General features: G+C 34.7%; 1 long non-coding RNA gene across 1 annotated transcript in view; it reads right to left on the bottom strand.

The window, feature by feature from the left end:
* The window catches only part of LOC145672893 (uncharacterized), a 91,929-nt gene that overhangs the window by 17,655 nt on the left and 56,572 nt on the right, over positions 1–17,702 (bottom strand). The window contains exon 2 of the long non-coding RNA XR_014128693.1: positions 5,509–5,642. This is a non-coding gene — a long non-coding RNA (uncharacterized LOC145672893). The remainder of the gene's footprint in view (positions 1–5,508; positions 5,643–17,702) is intronic.

Raw genomic sequence — 17,702 nt, forward strand, 5'->3', positions numbered from 1 at the left:
TGTTGCAGCACTTGCTACATCTTGGGAGGGGGGTATTGTGACAATTACGCTCACACACTTAATTAATTGTTCATATATTCAAATTAAAACATCTTTATATGTAAATTCAATTTATTTTAAAAAGTCAAGGAAAATTTTATTTTGTTTCATTTAGCAACCGAGCAACCTCTTTCATTTGTCCCAGGTAAAGAAGTTTCTCTGCTTTTCAGAAAGAAAAAAAAACATAAGACGGTAACCGCACTAATAGACCACCCACCGTTCTACCTCGCCAGTCGATGGTATTGTTACTCCAGCCAAACTGTCGCACTACCTAAGTACCTCGATATCGCAAATATCACGTCACAGACACACAGGAACCAAAATTTTTTATCTACAATCTTCGCAAGTGCTTATGAAACTCTTTAACATCACGTACGAGCCCAGAACAGACGCTAGAGACCCAAGCCAAATTATCAACCGATTTTTGGGAAATGGTGTCACGAACTTAAAGCGGCGAATCAGAATCCGAAATTCAAAATTCACAAAGAGAAGAATGAAGCGTCTATTTTTTTAAAAAAAATAAAGAAAGCTGGGAGAACGCCTACACGGAAGAAGGGTTACTCTAAGTCGACACTTCATCGTGAAAACATCACCAACACGCGATTCATAAGCGTACGTCAACTCATATGTACATATATATATATATATTTAAGTGTTTAAATTTCAGAAAAATGGCTAGCTAGACACCCGTTAGCAGCCAGTTACTTCAACCACGCGTTATCCACAGCAACTTCGTCGTTACAAGATTATTTATACAAATATTTAAAACATCGACAGATAATTCTTATCATCTTACGGTAACGCTACATAAATGGTGATGTTGAAGTGAGTCTGTGATTCTATATACGTTGATTTCCCGCATAAAGTGCAAAGACAGGAAAAGTAGTGCGATGTATGGCGGATATATATATAAACTGTGCGAGTGAAATTTAAGTGCAGATGGATTTGATAAGTGACGCATCGTTGCATTTCAACAACATGGAGATGAAGGACGGAGACACGGGTTCGATCCCCAATACTCGAGACAGATGCCTTGCCACAGGAAGACCCAGACGCTTCAGACAAACGAGGACCTCTTCTCCGGGAGTTGAATCCAGAGGACAGCGGGGTCTGAGAAGGGACATTAGGAAGCATTGTGACGGTCAGTTAAGTACAGTGCAGTTTTCTTCTGAAGTGTGGAAATATAAGCGGAAGGACTTATTAAGGTAGGACAAAGTATTCTGCTATTTTCTTTATTGAAGAAGGACTATGGCCAATATTTCCGTGATTCGTGATCTCCATACTCACCTTTTCCTAGAAACTTCGGGACATTGTTTATTCATACGGAACTGTCCGTAAACATTTAGAGCATTTTTTTTTCTTTCTTTTTAAAAGAAGTAAACAAATAGCCTAATGCCTTGGTTGCATTTCCAAAATTAATTCACTGATATAGGAACTGTTAATTTCATTCTTGAATAAGTACCATAAAATTTTTGATTATTTTACTAGTGAAATTTGTATACTTTGATTTGATCTTCAATCATGCATTTATTTGTAATCGTAATGTGTCAATATTTAGATCCTTGAAGCCGTCATTATAATCATTTATATGCAATCCAGTATTTATTTATATCAAGTATGAATTATTTCTCTTTTAAACATAAATCGCGTTTAAGATGTGTGAATGTAATGTAATTTCTGTTTTGAGTAAACTATGATTTAGCGTCAAAGTCTAGTTTTTCAAATTTTAACATTTGTATAGGTTGTGTTAGGGAAATATGTGTCAGAGCTGTAAACAGGCTTAATACTATTTTATTGTAACTTGCCAATTTTTATTATAATCATTCTTGAAAGAAACAATCAATATAAAGCTTACAAAGACGTGCTATGTTGAGTAAGTTTCAGACAAATAAGTGTAAATACTCTTATCTCGTAATATCGTTAGAGTCTCATAAATAAGGTAAACAACTTAAGATACTCGAGTAAATCCCTTCGGAGGTACCTATCTGAGCAACGAACGCAGATAGGGTCCATAGCTATGGAGAAACGTGTATTCGCAACATAAGGAATCAGTGAGAAAATCAGAAAGCGTCGACAATGTAATTATTTTGATCAATTGGCCAAATTATAATAATAGTAGTACTATATATATATATATATATATATATATATTTCTGTGTAGTATATTTGAATATGAAATATTTGTGTAGTTAGTGTTGTGTAACGATTTTTATTGTGAATTGTATTATTTACCAACTGATATAGTATGTGTACAAAGCTATGTTTTGTTTATGCAAATCTTTTAATATTGAAAATTCATTAGCGTTCATTAGAAACAGTGCACTAAATTTTCTCAAAAGCATACTATCGCTTCTAAACTATTTCTCCAGTAAGTCTTGCAAGCAACCTAAATCATTAATTCTTTCATTCCGCAATCCGATTCTTAAACTTATTTCCATTTCTTTTATTAATAAAAAGAGGTAGTAACTGTGGGCGAATTACTTAATAGTCGTTTATGTCTATGGGGAAAACAATAAATCATTTTGCTAATTAATATTCAGTTTAATAGAAATTTTTGTTTGTATAACTACGTCATAGTAATTATAAAGAATCGAATATTGTCAGTTTAGTTGAGTAGAAATAGATTGTTGCTAAATTTTACAGTCAAGATTGAATAATTTGAATATTACGTTGTACAGTGAAGAATGTGTTAAGAGAAATCATATTATTTGGTCAAAACAGTCAAAAGTCTGATTCATTTTCAGTAAAGTCAATTAATTCATTTTTTTTGTAAATCCAAATTAACTTTCTTGTTGATTTTTGTAGATATCACCTTATTTCTCGTTAAATTTATTAAAAGTCTATTTGACGTTAGAACCAAAGCATTTATGTGGTTATTATTTCAAAGATATGCCTATTTCTTTAACCGGTATTAGCATACCTAGAAGAACTGAAAAAGTTGAAATACGGTTACATTGACCATCAGAAATTTTTTATCTAAATTAACTCATTTTTTTTTAACTTTAAATTAAACTTTCCTTGTTTGTTGCTTTTTAACTATTTTTGCTATCTCCACACACTTCGGTGACAGAGTGATAGTCAGTGTAGCCAACTGAACAAGCCATTAGCGAAAACTCTTTCTTTCAGCTTTGCAGCTTGTGAGATTTTTGCTCCGCATGTTTAAATCACTTAACCATTAACTACGCACCTGTTTTCCTAGCGCCTTGGAGACACCGTTATGGGGAAAACAGGATCGATTAGACTTAGGTCATCTTTCGTTATATATATCATTTTTTTTAATTCCTAACCATCTTAGCAAAACTGTATCTTTACCTTGGAGAACTGAAGTTCGAGCCCCGTGGAGTCAACTTCAATTCTCCAAACTCTCATTCATTTTTTTTTATTTGTGTAATAGGCAGATGAGTTGTCGCTCATCAATACCATTCACTTTTCAAGTACAAGGTCAGGTATTCATTTCTCTGATGCATATTAGGCTCATCCGTGAGTGCCTTAATTATTCATTCTAGTGCAGATTAAATATGCAAATTAGAGATAAGGAATCGAATTCCGAAAACAATACGTTTCATATTCTTCGTCGCTCAAATACGTAAGATCTGCTTATTCGTAATATCACGCAGTAATTCTATTTGGCAGCCCGAGCAGAAATTTTCCTTTAATTATTAGTTATTTTCAATCGTTGCAAAACTTAGCGCCCGAGACAATAACATTATCATTACAAAACTTGGCTTCCAATACCGGAACCCACAGTGTTACAAGAAATGGCGCAACCGAACTAGGACCAAAGTACAGCGTTACAAAACAGATCTTCCAAGGGAGAGAAAAGTTTTAAAATTTCCATGTTGTCCACCAATCTATGATTGAGGTGAACAAGAAGAGAAAAATTGACGACCCAACCAGGGCACTTGTTGTCCAATATTCTCAACACGACAGGGACACAAACACAGTTATAAATGCGAATATGTTCTTCAATGGGACACGATCCCATAATGGATTAGGCCTCATAGTCTGAAGTGAAATGCCCGGGATCACCTGGCTATGGAAAAGCCAAGTAATTTCACCAGTTCCGCTGTCAACCTAAGTGCAAGGTTCCAAAACTCATATGTTTTGGTTCCAAATAATAAGTCTGCTAGGTAAACAAAGTATAACCCGACATGTGTTCCATCTTATTTTCATGTAAATGCGTTTCCTTACATGTCTTATCCTTGGTCCATTTGCTTTCTTTCACAAATTTAAACGAAAATTGTAATTCGCCCTTTCATAACATTTATAAGCCAAATACAAAACATGATCATAGTATTCTGTATGTAGCTTACGTGTTTAGAACCCACTGGAAATAAATAATGCCGGAAGTATTGGTGAAAATACGTCATCCTTAAGACGTCCATTGCCACTGGTATCAATGAACCACTGTGCCACCTGCCAAGGAATATATTTTCATTTTTTCCACTATTACTCTTGTACTTACAAGGTACATTCGTCAAGTGTCCCTTTGGGATTCGTGTAAAATTGATTCAAATGCAAAGTTCTCCGCGGTCCAATTTGTATTGTATTGATTTTAGTGGTTAATACTGGTAATTTCCATATTTATGAGCCTTTAGGCCTATCCGAAACAAAACAATTACAAACTGCTATAACACTCCGACAGAAAATTACTTTTAGTTTCTTTAGATGTAACTGGACATGAATGTGAGCATATGTAAAACAAGTTGGATCAAGTGCTGCTTCTCTGACATATGTTATACACTCCGACTGCCATCTTGGATCTGCCATATTTGATTCAACTTTCAGTTGTTCAAATGGGAATAGGTGCAAGTGATACATCAAATTTATGTAAGATGTTCTTGAAAATTCACTAGTATAGTGAGTTTCACTTCATCTTGTATCGTTTGCAAGGTGTGGCTTGACGTAGTTCAGTGGATCGCTAAGAGATAATGTTGGAGCGTCTCAGGCCAACAAAGGACTGTTACGCCAATTTGTTTTTCATTCCTAATATCAATAAAAGTTTAAGCCCTCAACCCAATGTTTAATTTCTTCGTTTTATACCAGATATATTTAATTTGTAAAAGCTTTAGTTTTTAAGTTATTAACTTGTTTTTTTTTTTTTTTTTTTTACGTTATTAACTTTCTAATTAACTCGATACATATGAAAAATATTGCATAAATCCGTATGTAACCCATTTACACCGAGTTTCCCATCCCTTGTTTCACCGAATCTTATCCTTAAAGAGGAAGAGGAAGAAGAAGATAATATTATATGACAATATGTGCTCCTTTATACAAGTGGACAGGAGTTCCCACCTCTTGACGCTTTTTTTTATTTCCTTTTTTTTTTTTTTTTTTAAGGAATCTTGTGCTAGAAGATCCATATTTTATTTTACGACTCATGAAAAGAAAAGAGAAAAAAGAAAGAGAAAGAAAGAAAGAAAAAATGACGGTAAATGGGGGAGGGAGGCTAGAATAACAACGTACGTAATACTTAACCGAACGATCCTTTTTTCCTTGAAAATCCACTCAATAAATCTCGAAGAACTGAATTGGGCTCTGGGTTGGTGGGACTTCGAAAAGTCGTATGTCTTCTGATACTAGGCGACAAAGTTTCCACGCTGAAAAGAGGAAAAGAAAGACACAGAATAACTGAGAAATAAAACAAGATGAACTGCTGTAAGTCCCCACAAGAAAGAAAAAAAAATAAAGAAAAAAATATGTGTGTGACGGACGAAGAATCTATGCAATCATGGTACCCATTCAACTGTCTAGAAAGAAACATTTTCCTCAATTCAAAAACCACCTCGGTTTACACATGTTTAGATTGGGACAAAACGTCGTTTTTATACGCTACTGAATTGTGGGATCAAATACGAACGCATGCATATATATATTCGGAAGAGGGGGGAAGGGAAGAAATAAAATATATATGTCAAATTGTTAAAGTGCTCATTTGAAACCAACTAACACATCTTCGAGGACCTAAGTAAATAATACCCCAGGGGGTACCTTTTTTTACTTCTACGTCAACCTTTCTGGCTATTTAAAAAGAAAGGTCCAAACATTTCTTTATCCAGAAAATAATTCTCTTAAAAAGAGAAAAAATCTTGGTCTTCGTTCATAGTTATTTAAGGTCCAGACATACCAAAACGAAATTTAGTTGTCCAGTAGCTTAACTAACAAACGTGTTCCGTTGTGGCTGAATAGATAACACGCATGGACCCGGGTTCGATTCTTCCTGGGATATTGCCAACACTTAACGAGAAAAAGTGACTAAAATCAATAGCTAAAAATAGCCAGAGAAATAAAGCAAGCTTCCGTACTAAGACAAAGCCAAATAAATTGGGTTCTTATAATAACATAAATTTAAAGTAAAACTTCTGTAACAAAAAGAAATCCCATCATTATTTTCTTCTTCAGATTGAGACAAAGCTTTATTATTATTATTATTATTATTATTATTATTATTATTATTATTATTTTGTCTCAGTTGCTTGTATCGGCTGCTTTTGTTTCAACTAGTTACAAATCTGTGGCTGAAATTTCGTTTAGAAAATAATATCTTTGTACACTGCACAACTCAAGTCTCACTCTTAAAATTGAAGAATGCATTTTGTTTTCAACCTTATCCTGACGATATTTTTTTATTATATTCACCTAATTGAATATATATTTCGCTTTCATGTCCGAATATGAAAGCGTTAGTATGAATAAAACCAACAAAATTAATTCTGAAAAAGTCCAGGACCTGTGTCCTTTTTTTTTTTTTTTTTTTTTTTTTTTACTTCTTGCAAAAAATTTTCAGTTGAAGATTTATTTATCCATTTCATTAAATTTATGTTCGTTACTCATTCTCAATTTTATCGGTATCATCTTCAAATACCAAAGCTAAAGTTTGAGTTAAATCAGTAGAAGATTGTTTCTCTGGTTTCAAAGTTTATTCTGAATTTCTTTAACGGTTTTTGTTTTATTTATTTATTTTTTTTAATTAGAACTTACATCTCTTCTTAGAAGATTTTTCTCGACACCTACTGGCCACTTACAGTTCTCGAGCTCATTCTCTACTGTGTAACCAATATATTTTGGACGGATCAATATCACAATCAGCAGATCTTTTAGGGAATCGATTCTACGAATGGAGTTTAGAATGCTGCCACTTGGAGAACGAGACAAACTTCAGAAAACGGCGAAATGACGCAAGAATATATCAAAAAGTGGTAAAACTTAGAAAGTGGCTAGAAACGGTTGAAAGCAAAAAACAAATTGTTAGAAAAGCTACTAATGGCTTTTATGAAAATTTACAGCTAGCCAGGTTCTCAATATAGCCAGATCTAGCCGCAAAGTGGCTGAATTGGCAACTCTCGCTCGGAATACAAATTGTTTGCTGTTGCCTCTTCTAAAATGAGATTTTTAACTGGTGGTGTTAAATTTAAGCAAATAATTCATCACAAGAATTATTTTAACATTTATTCGTTAATGGAATAAATTTAGTTATTCCTACATTCATCACTCGAACATATTATTCCAATTTGTGTTATTAAATTAATTTCCATATCGGAATAATTGTTACAATATTCGTTAAAAAAATAATTATACCAATGTTTGTTATATGAATACAAATTTCATTGTTCATTATAACAATAAATAACATTTATTTATTTAAAAAAAAACTATTTTTGCTCTATATTGATCAACATAAATACCAGAGAAAGGTTCATTTCCATCGTTTCCGCTTTGAGTATCAGTTACACAACGACCTCTATTTCTAACCTTTGACCCCTCTACATCCAGACCAAAATTTGTTAGTGGTCCATTAGACAGTTCTTGAGATTTTTGTCTCCCGACCGGACAGTCGGACACACGGACAAGCTAAATATGTATATAAAAATGTTTTGATAAACCAAAGTCTGTAATTAATAAAATCATCTGTGGGACGGTGTCAAAAAGTTTTGTTTACAATTCTGTTATAAAGATTTCCAACAAATTCCTCATTGTGAGTAATCTGACAGTAAGTTATATACTTGTGACCTCAGATTCCCCATTCTGGGGAATTTGACTATAAGTTATGTAGTTATGACGTCAGATTTCTCATTGTGAGTAAGTTCTGTAGTTCTGACGCCAAATTCCTCATTGTGAGTAATCTAAGTTATGTAGTTGTGACGACATACTATCTGATGATACATTGTGTAGGAATAGAAGACTTCTTCTAAATAGTACTGATATTTTGCGTTCTAAATTCTTAGTATATTTTATTTTTCGGAGAAAAAAAAAACAATAGATATATTTTGTAATTTTTAAAAAACATTTTCGGTTACTTTTTGCACCGCTTTAAAAAAAAACTAAACATATAATTTCTAATTTTTCTAGTAGATTTAACAAGCCTTAATTGTTTCTCAAAAAGCGATAAAACGTTATTTTATAAAAAATATGTCGTATTTGTTTAAAGTTTAAAAAAGCTCACAAAATTTTAATAATCATACTTATTTTTTGAATGTTTAAAAAAATTAGAAAACATGCTGTTTTTTTAAAGTTTAACGTTACACGATTATATACCGTGGCTAAGGAAGACGATAATAATAAGATGGAATGAAGAAAGTAGAAGGAAATGAAAGAATCCGGAGTAAACTTACGCATTTTATGTTTAGCCATCACAGAGCTTTCTTGGCGCGGACTGGAATCGAACCAGGAACCCAACGCACCAGAGTTAAGAGCTGTATCACTCCGAATTTGTTTTTTATTGCAAGGAAATTACAACTCAAACAAAAATTTACCCCATCTCATATTCGATAATGCAGAGTATAATTACACCAGTCTTCCAGTAGAGTTAGGAATGATGGCCAACACAAGAGACATAATGTATCATATCCAGAGGCACATAAAATTATGGGAGCAGAATGTTTAAAAAATAGCTAAAATGACACTGTCCAGCCGCTGGCGTATACAGTTCTAGTGAGGAACGTTGAAGAAAATCAAATTATGTACTATCGCAATGATCGCCAAATCATCAATCGCGAGCTACTAGCAGCTCTCGGGGACATTTTCGGTAGAACGCGTTAACGCTCCGTTTGGCTCACCTTAATTCCTCCGCTGAGCTGACTTTAACGGGACAGCGGGTGCTGACAACAAATGCTTGTTTCTCCCGAGCAACTGTCATTATTAGCCTCATCTCACAGTTGATTGTATACGCGTGAGGTTGTGCACGTTATATTTTTCATGTGTATATTAGACATTTGCTAAACGTTATGTTTTTCGTGTGTATATTAGACATTTGCTAAACGTTATGTTTTTCGTGTGTATATTAGACATTTGCTAAACGTTATGTTTTTCGTGTGTATATTAGACATTTGCTAACTTGGATAGTTTGAATTCATATTTACTAGATACGTAAGTTTATAGGCAATAAACAAATGTAAGATTTTTTAAAAAAGAAAAAGGTTGGTAGTTCTTTTGGTTGGTACTTCACACTAGGATTTAAAAACAGTACGGTCAGTCGTTCTTCCAGAAAAAATGTTCCAGGGGGCACTCTTACTGTTCTGGGGTGGGGGGGCACTGCTGGTACTATTCTACTTATTATTATATTATAGACGTATTATTTTGGTCTCCTCCGGGGAGGCAATGTCTGGAACAAACACTGACTACGATAGTTCAGAAGCTTCATAAATTTGGCGACCATTGCACTAGCGTCTAGCAGAGGGAGGGTACTTGATTGTACCTGCGATCAAAAACAATACTGTCTTACGGATGAATACCTACTGAGCCACAACATATAGTGGAAAACTTAGTGAAACACTATAATTGGCTAAGTGAGTACCGTATTATTAACACGAAAATGTCGGACATGCATTTGTTTATTTGGTTCAGCTATGAGGAAAATAAACATGTATTGTAACCTGAGACCCAAACAACATAAACTGACCAAGAATCGAAGTGGAAATACACTTAACTTAGACCACGTTTCCACTTTACACGAATCTTGTAGCTGTCATAAAAAAATACCTTGCTACCCGATCTTTCTATCTACTGTTTAGATTTTACAACTTCTTGTAAGCAAGAAAGGTATCACCACCCATGCAGCACTGCAGTCTAGTGGACAAACAATTAACCTCCTCGTTAAAATCGTGTATTTTGGCGCACTTCCCCTCCCTGTTCAAAAGAATCCTTTTTTTCGGAAGCCGCGAAGCTGGTTTTTCTTTTATGTCAGCGGGAGGGCGATAGCAGGTAGCAAGCAAGACGTCCCAGAAAGTTGCACACTGTTCGACTCCTTGCAAGATGGAAAAAATGTCTTATGACCCTTTCAAGACTATGTGTACACGCTGAAATATGGTCGAGTTTTAAGATTTTTTTTTTAATGACAGCTACAAGTTCTTCTAATGTGGCAACCCATCTTTAGCCACAAGTGGTATCCTGTGGTGAGCAGAAAACTTTAATAATATGTAATAATAATTTTCCTGCATATTTTTTTAAATGTTCATTCTAGCTTTTTTAAAAAGGGGAAATAGATAGCTTCCCACTATTCCTGTTACAGAAACAATTATATAAATGCCACAAAACTGTAATAACTTTCATTCGAACAAAAACTCATCAATTTCGACCAAAGGTTTATATATATATAAAACTCGTACTATTACTGTCTACTTCGAACATTTCAATTTGTAAAACCATCTTAATACATTTGTGAAATTGGTAATAAATTTCTGATTATTGAATGCTAAAAATCCCTATTCCCCTTTTTTCCTCTGTACTCTATGTAATACATTTTATGCTATTACGATTCCCGTCTCATCCTATACTCCCCTGTACATGATCATGCTCTTTCTCCCTTTCTTTTTTTTTAAAAAAAAAAACAAAAAATATGGAAATCGTACGTGTTTCCTCTAACGTAGTGGACCTACAACTTTTGCCACTCCCACTCTATACAGCATATCTTGCACCGCACGATAAAAAAAGAGTGCAGTTTTTACGCCATGTAGTTCAAGCGGCAATGAAAGGCGTTTTCAGTTGTTTTATCATAACTATCAATCGAGCAATATAACTGTGCACCATGCATGATTAACTATTACGAGGAAGGCAGAGAATAGAGGCGGACAGGGAGGGGTGTACTGGTAACAGATTAATAGTTAAGACTCGCCGTAAAAAAGAGATTTTCGTCAACACAGAATCCGGTCGAGTATTTTTTTTTTAATATTTGGTAGAAATGCGGGAAGGGATACAAGAGAGAGGTCTGCCCCTTCTCCCGGAATAATGGTATTATTTTAGACAAGAATCACAACTCATGTTCCCATCATTATATGGATTTTAACGACGCCATTTGCTTTTAAAGTGTACAGCGATGGTGTAAATTGATATCAATTTTACAGGGTTTGCTGTTTCCACTGATAAAACCTATATCCATCGCTATCATTCCCACCCCATGTTTCCTCCCGAGCAGACAGAGAAATCCTGAAAAAAAAAATCACAATAACAACACTCGTATCACTATATATTTCGTCTACTCCTCACTCCACCCCGCTCTCCTCAACATTGCCAAAAACTTTTTTTTTTTTTGTTACTTTGCAAGTGTTAAGAGTGAAAAGCTCCACTAATAGAAATAGCATTCGAACACAAAACCAAAGTTGATGATGTCGCCATTGCCCGATTTCATAGTATATTAAAGCAAATGCGTATTTCATTCATTCAGCGGAATAGCACACTATTTACAGCAGTCTAAAACAGGTTATCTGTTTGAACATGGTATTGTTTTAGTGTACTTGAATACGACATCGGAATAATTTACTACCTGCATTCAAAAAGCACTTCGACACATACTCACACAATTTGTTCCTTTAGTATCTGCATGTACTATATATATTTTAAACCTTGTCTCTGTGATGGTTTTAGTTGTCAAAAACTCCTAGTGTCAATTACATATAAACACTATTAAAATAAGTATTAAGGGGATGTAAAAAGCATAATACGTTATAATTTTAACAATAGATGGCGACACGGTCAGCCATTTTGTTCTTTTCAATGCTATAGCCAAGTAGACTGTCCCCCTGTCTTTAACAATTAAATTGACCCAATAATTTTAAAAAATATATTTAACAAATGCAAAACAAGTTATTGTAAGACCACGTCAAAAGAATCCTGTTTACCTTTAAAATGATCTAAATTGGATTTGATTGATTGGAGATAAATATTACCAGAGGTGTAGCCAGCAAGTTTATCTAGGAGGGACTCGCCCTTTTTGAGGAGGGCCAGCTACAATGTACACTCATGTCCAAAATTATTGTCGCATGTCTATGAATATGTTGTTGTAGGAATATAATTTGATAACAAATTCGCCCGGTATTTCTTATAATGTTAGTATGTATATAATCGGCAAAGACATGTATGTGGCAAATTTCATGTCAAAAGAGCAGTAAATAAGAACAATAAAACGAAAATAAAACTTTCTTGTCCATTTAGCAACATTTTGTTTTACTCATTTTAATTTTCATGTTTATAATTCTTTTCCTATGAAATTTACCACAAATATACATTTCCCGATTATACACATAGTATCAGTATTAAAAGTACCCTGCAAAATCATTATCAAATTATATTCTTACAAGAAGATAGTTATAGATATGCGACAATCATTTAGGACATGAGCGTACAATGTCAAAAAATTGTGTTACAGCTAGTGATCTTGAGGCTTGAAAAAAAAAAAAAAAACGAAAAATTTTGGTTTCCGTCCGGAAAACTAAAAAGACTTTTTTTTAAAGCATTTTTTTCTTTTTATCCATAAATATTATGTACCAGGTAGTTTTTATTATGTTTAACCAAGAACTACTGTCCCGGATCAAACGTTATACCTTCGTGGATTCTGCAGGGATTGATGATATCCCACAATTTCTTTTGTGGAATTGATTTAGCCTGTATATACTTTCACAAATTTTTAAAGAGCATTGTATTGTTCCAAATATTGTATCTATTTTATATACTGACGAGTTCTATACCATTTTGTACAAATGTACATGTAATATAGTCTACAGAATGGTTAATAAATTTAAAAGCCCTTGTACACACAACTTATCTACGTAAGACTGATTTTGTTTGCCCACTTAAATTCTTTAAGACTTCCTAACAAAAATATTTATTTATTATTCAAGACTAACTATATGTAAACGTCGTTATTTTTAATGACTGAAGCGAGGTAATCTTAAGATGATGTTTTAAAAGCTGGTTATTTGGGGGGAAGGGTTCAGAAATCATTGGGGGCCCGGCCCCGATGGCCACGCCCGTGGCTACACCCCTGAATATTACTAATCAATATTGGGAATTAGGAATTTTCGCACGTGTTCTTTATTCATTAAGTGAAGCAAATATATAATAAATGCATGCTATAGTTGATAAAGTTACGCAATGTATCAGCACGTATGCAATAAGGTGTGTGCCTGTGTGTCAGTTTTTGTCCCCACTGAGAAATATCATGCGGCGCCACTGTCTCCACTGGGAAAAACGCGAGAAATAAAACGTTTGCGGTAATAGCCGAGCGAAGTAGCTCAAGTGGTAGAGCGTTGGCTTCGCATTCGGGAGGTCGTGGGTTCGATTCTCGCTGCCGATCATCCTGACTGGAGATTTCCAGGGTTTTACCTCAGTCCTACCAGGCAAATCCCGGTATGATACCTACTAAACAGGCCCTGGCCGATACCTTCCCAAATCCTTTCCATTGTTATTGTTGTTGTTGTTGTTGGATATCCAGTGTAAAATGGCCTCTGAGCTGTATCTGAAGATTGTTAAATAAATAAAAATAAAAAAATAGTTCATTGTTGACATCGAAACAAAGCCATCTACTGACGATTCATGAAGAAAATTAACTTGTAAGGTTAGGTTGAGTATTTATGAAAGTGAGAACTTAATAAGTATATATCTTAGAAGTTTTGCTTTTCTTTAAAAATTAAATTTATAACCTGACACAATGAGTTATTGTTCTATATATGTACAGTATATGAGAATGAGTTCACACATGTTATATGGGTTTTATATTGACATTTAGTTGGAAAAGGGAAAGGGGAAGAAGCCCCGAACAACACGAAATTCAGTCAAGTTGAATTCTCAATAAACTATTTTACTAATGAAGTTGCAAAACCACTTTTTTTTGTTTCGAATTAGTTATATACACTTTTGTATTTTTATTTTATAAAAAAAAGTTTGTATCCGCTTCTCCTGCCCCCGCGCGAAAAAAAAAATGCCTAGAAGTATCTAAAGAATTTTCTTGTTGGTTGAGTCTCAATTTCCAGCAATATACCAAAACTACAACCGGCTATATATATACAAAAAAAAAAAAAAAGTTCATACATATATTTCCAACTTCTAGGTATTCTTATAAAAGAGAGTGGAAGAGTGCTTATGTTGTTTTCCTCGTTTTTTTTTTCTGTATTTAATAAAAACATTTCCGAAGATAAAAATGATTGTGTCAGTCGCAAGCAACAATTCGAGACTGACTGTCTCCTTTACAAATAAAATATTTTAAGTAAAATGTCTATTCTCTCTCTCTCTCTCTCTGAGGTTTAGGGGGAGAGAGAAAAGCAACTGTGGCACGAGACATGTCGAAGCAAGCAGGTGGCTTGTGGTCTGTAGCTACCAAAACACGTAAATTACGGCAGGTGTAATCGTCAGATTACATCCCACAGAATCTAATCATAAATCAGTCTATACAAAGAAAAAAAAAAATCCTTATTTATTTGCTCATTTTTCCTTACCAAGGAGCTTGAATGGTAAAATTAAATGATAATCTTATTTTAACATATCTTGGTTATGAACTGAAGACAGATGGTAAATGTTCTATCAATAACAAGACAGGAATGTTTAGCAGAATGAAGAAAGTGTTAAGAAATGAGAAGAATTTGGTCAATGCGCTATTTAAAGGTACTTTCTCGCCGTTCGCCTTGAGAAGCTGAAGGAAATTGAAAAAGAAAAATACGGGAGTTGAAGGCAGTAGTGATTGACCGCGGACTGTTTCGTTAGCGAAGCGTAAACGAACGGAACCGCTAGCCTATGCCCGTATTGGGGATCCTATGGTACAATTTGTACCATACGGGTGTTTCATGGTACATTGCGTTATAACTCTTCTATTTGAGCTTTTTCGTCCGGGTTTTTTGTTGTTGTTGTTGTTTTTCAAGTAAAGAGGCATTGTAGAAGACCTTACGTATGGTTTCACACCTTCCTGCGTCAAGACATAGGAGATTCATTTATTAAGCTTATGTTCATTATTTTTTGGCGGGCTTATTTTTGCACGTAGAAGATTGAAATTTTGCGCAAACATTCAGTCCATGGAGTAGTATTTACCAGATTTTTTCAGTTCTCTGCGTTAAAACAGGGGGGGTCCAGAGGGATTAAAAGTTGAAAAAAGGGATATTTAGACCAAAAAATCCCTTTCTTCGGGATTTTCCCGCCTTAGATACATGATGGAGACACGTGAGTCATACCGTCGGAAAGGCAGTTCTATTCTGAAGAGAATGATGGGTGAAACATGACCCTAGGGTAATTAGGGATGTGTCAGGGAATTTTTACAAAATATCCCTCTGTATACGGGAATATTGTACATTGTCGGTATATATATTTTTGGGCGGGCTTACTTTTGTACCTAGAAGATTGAAATTGTGCATAAACATTCAGCCTACCTAGTAGTATTTATCAGACTTTTTTCAGATCTCTGCGTTAAAACAGGGGAGGGGGGTCCAGAGGGACTAAAATTTGAAAAAAGGGATATTTAGACCAAAAAATCCCTTTCTTCGGGATTTCTCCGCCTTAGATACATGATGGGGACACGTGAGTCATACCGTCTGAAAGGTAGTTGTATTCTGAAGAGAATGATGGGTGAAACATGACCCTAGGGTAATTAGGGATGTGTCAGGGAATTTTTATCAAAATATACTTCTGTATAGGGAAATATGGGGCATTGTCGGTATATATATATTTTTTTGGCGGGCTTATTTTTGCACCTAGAAGATTGAAATTGTGCACAAACATTCAGTCCACCGAGTAGTATTTAACAATTTTTTTAGATTTATGCGTTAAAACAGGGGGTACAGAGGGGTTAAAAGTTCAAAAAGGGATATTTCGACCAAAAAATCCCCTTTTCGGGAATTTCCCGCCTTAGATAGTACATGATGAAGACATGTGAATGGTACCGCCTGAAAGGCAGTTCTATTCTGAAGAGAATGATGGGCGAAACATGACCCTAGGGTAATTAGGGATGTCTCAGGAAATTTTTTACCTGAGATCATAGTGTTTTGCGGTAGTTTGGGGCATTGTGGGAATTCTTGATAAAATTTTTCCCGCCCTTAGTATTCAAGAGAGAAACTTGAAATTTGGCACACACATTCAGTATACCAAGTACTATTTATCAGATTTTTTTTAGATGTCTACGTTCACACAGGGCCGTTCCAGAGGGGCCCAAAGTGTGAAAAAAATTCCCTCCGAAATTTTCCCTTTGACATCATTTTTCGCGCTCCTGGTATATGGTATGAGCATGCAAGTGGTACCATTTCAAAGCCAGCTCAATTCTGAAGAGAATGAGGTATGTACCATGATACTAGGATAAATAGTGACGATGCAGTTGCTGCTTGACTGAAAGTCTAAAAAATACCCCAAAAACCCAGGATCCCGAAAGGGTTAAGCCTCCTTTCCCTTAGAAGAAGGTGATTTTCAATATTCCTCGTTCGCAGTTTGGTAAGTAACATACTTTCTATGAAATCAAAAACTTAGTAGAGATTTAACATCATTTACCAGATTATTTTTTTCTCGCAGAGTGTCATTATTGAGTGTAGGATAAGTGTGGTAGTGATGGACCTCCTGGGTGAGACAAACCAGGGCCATAATTCGTAAACTATCTACTAAAGTCCAACATGAACATGGTGTAGTGTCATGGGAGACGTATGCTAGACACTGCGTGTTTTCTTGAACCAGAAATCCACATGTTTCTTCAATAGACGAAATTTTTTATTTCTGGTGGGTCAAAAAAATTTTTTTTTTTTTACCACACTTGACAAAAAGAAATATTCAATATTCTTGATGTAGAATTCTTAGGTTTTGTTCTTTACTTTCAAATTTTGTTCTAAAAGAATGTATTAATAAAAACAATGAAAGTTCTCACTTTCAAAAACTACAAGTAAAGTATCCTTCTTACCTCTTCTTCTTGGGATAGATAAATCACGCCATTGTGGGAGAGATGGACCACAGAAGAAGGAGAATGCTTGTGACTTGCGTGGCAAAGTTTTCAAATATACAACAATTTTTATAGAGGTACCGGTAGTTGATGAGTACCGGTACTTCAAATTATATGCCCGTAGACAAATTCTCTCTATAAAAATTATTGCCTGAGTACCTTAGGATTCTGAAACATGGGTTTTTGGATAGAGCACATACTAGTTACTAAGTGAAGTCTTGAACCGACAACGGTAGATCCAATAGTTTTGGAGCTGTGGACCTTTAAAGTTCATTTTCTCACGTTTTTGGCAGCCTATGACTCCGAAATGAAGCATTTTTGCACCCAGTTTGGTCTATACTGTTTGACTTATCTTGATGTTAGGAATCACTTCCCAAATGTTATCGGTGTTGTTTTGAAACACCCTATATATATTGTAAGGTTCTTCATGTCTTTACATCATGCTGTAACCATGTGTGTACTACACGTGTTGGCAGTAAACAAATAC

This window comes from Thermobia domestica, chromosome 16 (genome assembly GCF_964235325.1).
Source record: "Thermobia domestica chromosome 16, izTheDome1.hap1.1, whole genome shotgun sequence".
Classification (NCBI taxonomy): Eukaryota; Metazoa; Arthropoda; class Insecta; order Zygentoma; family Lepismatidae; genus Thermobia; species Thermobia domestica.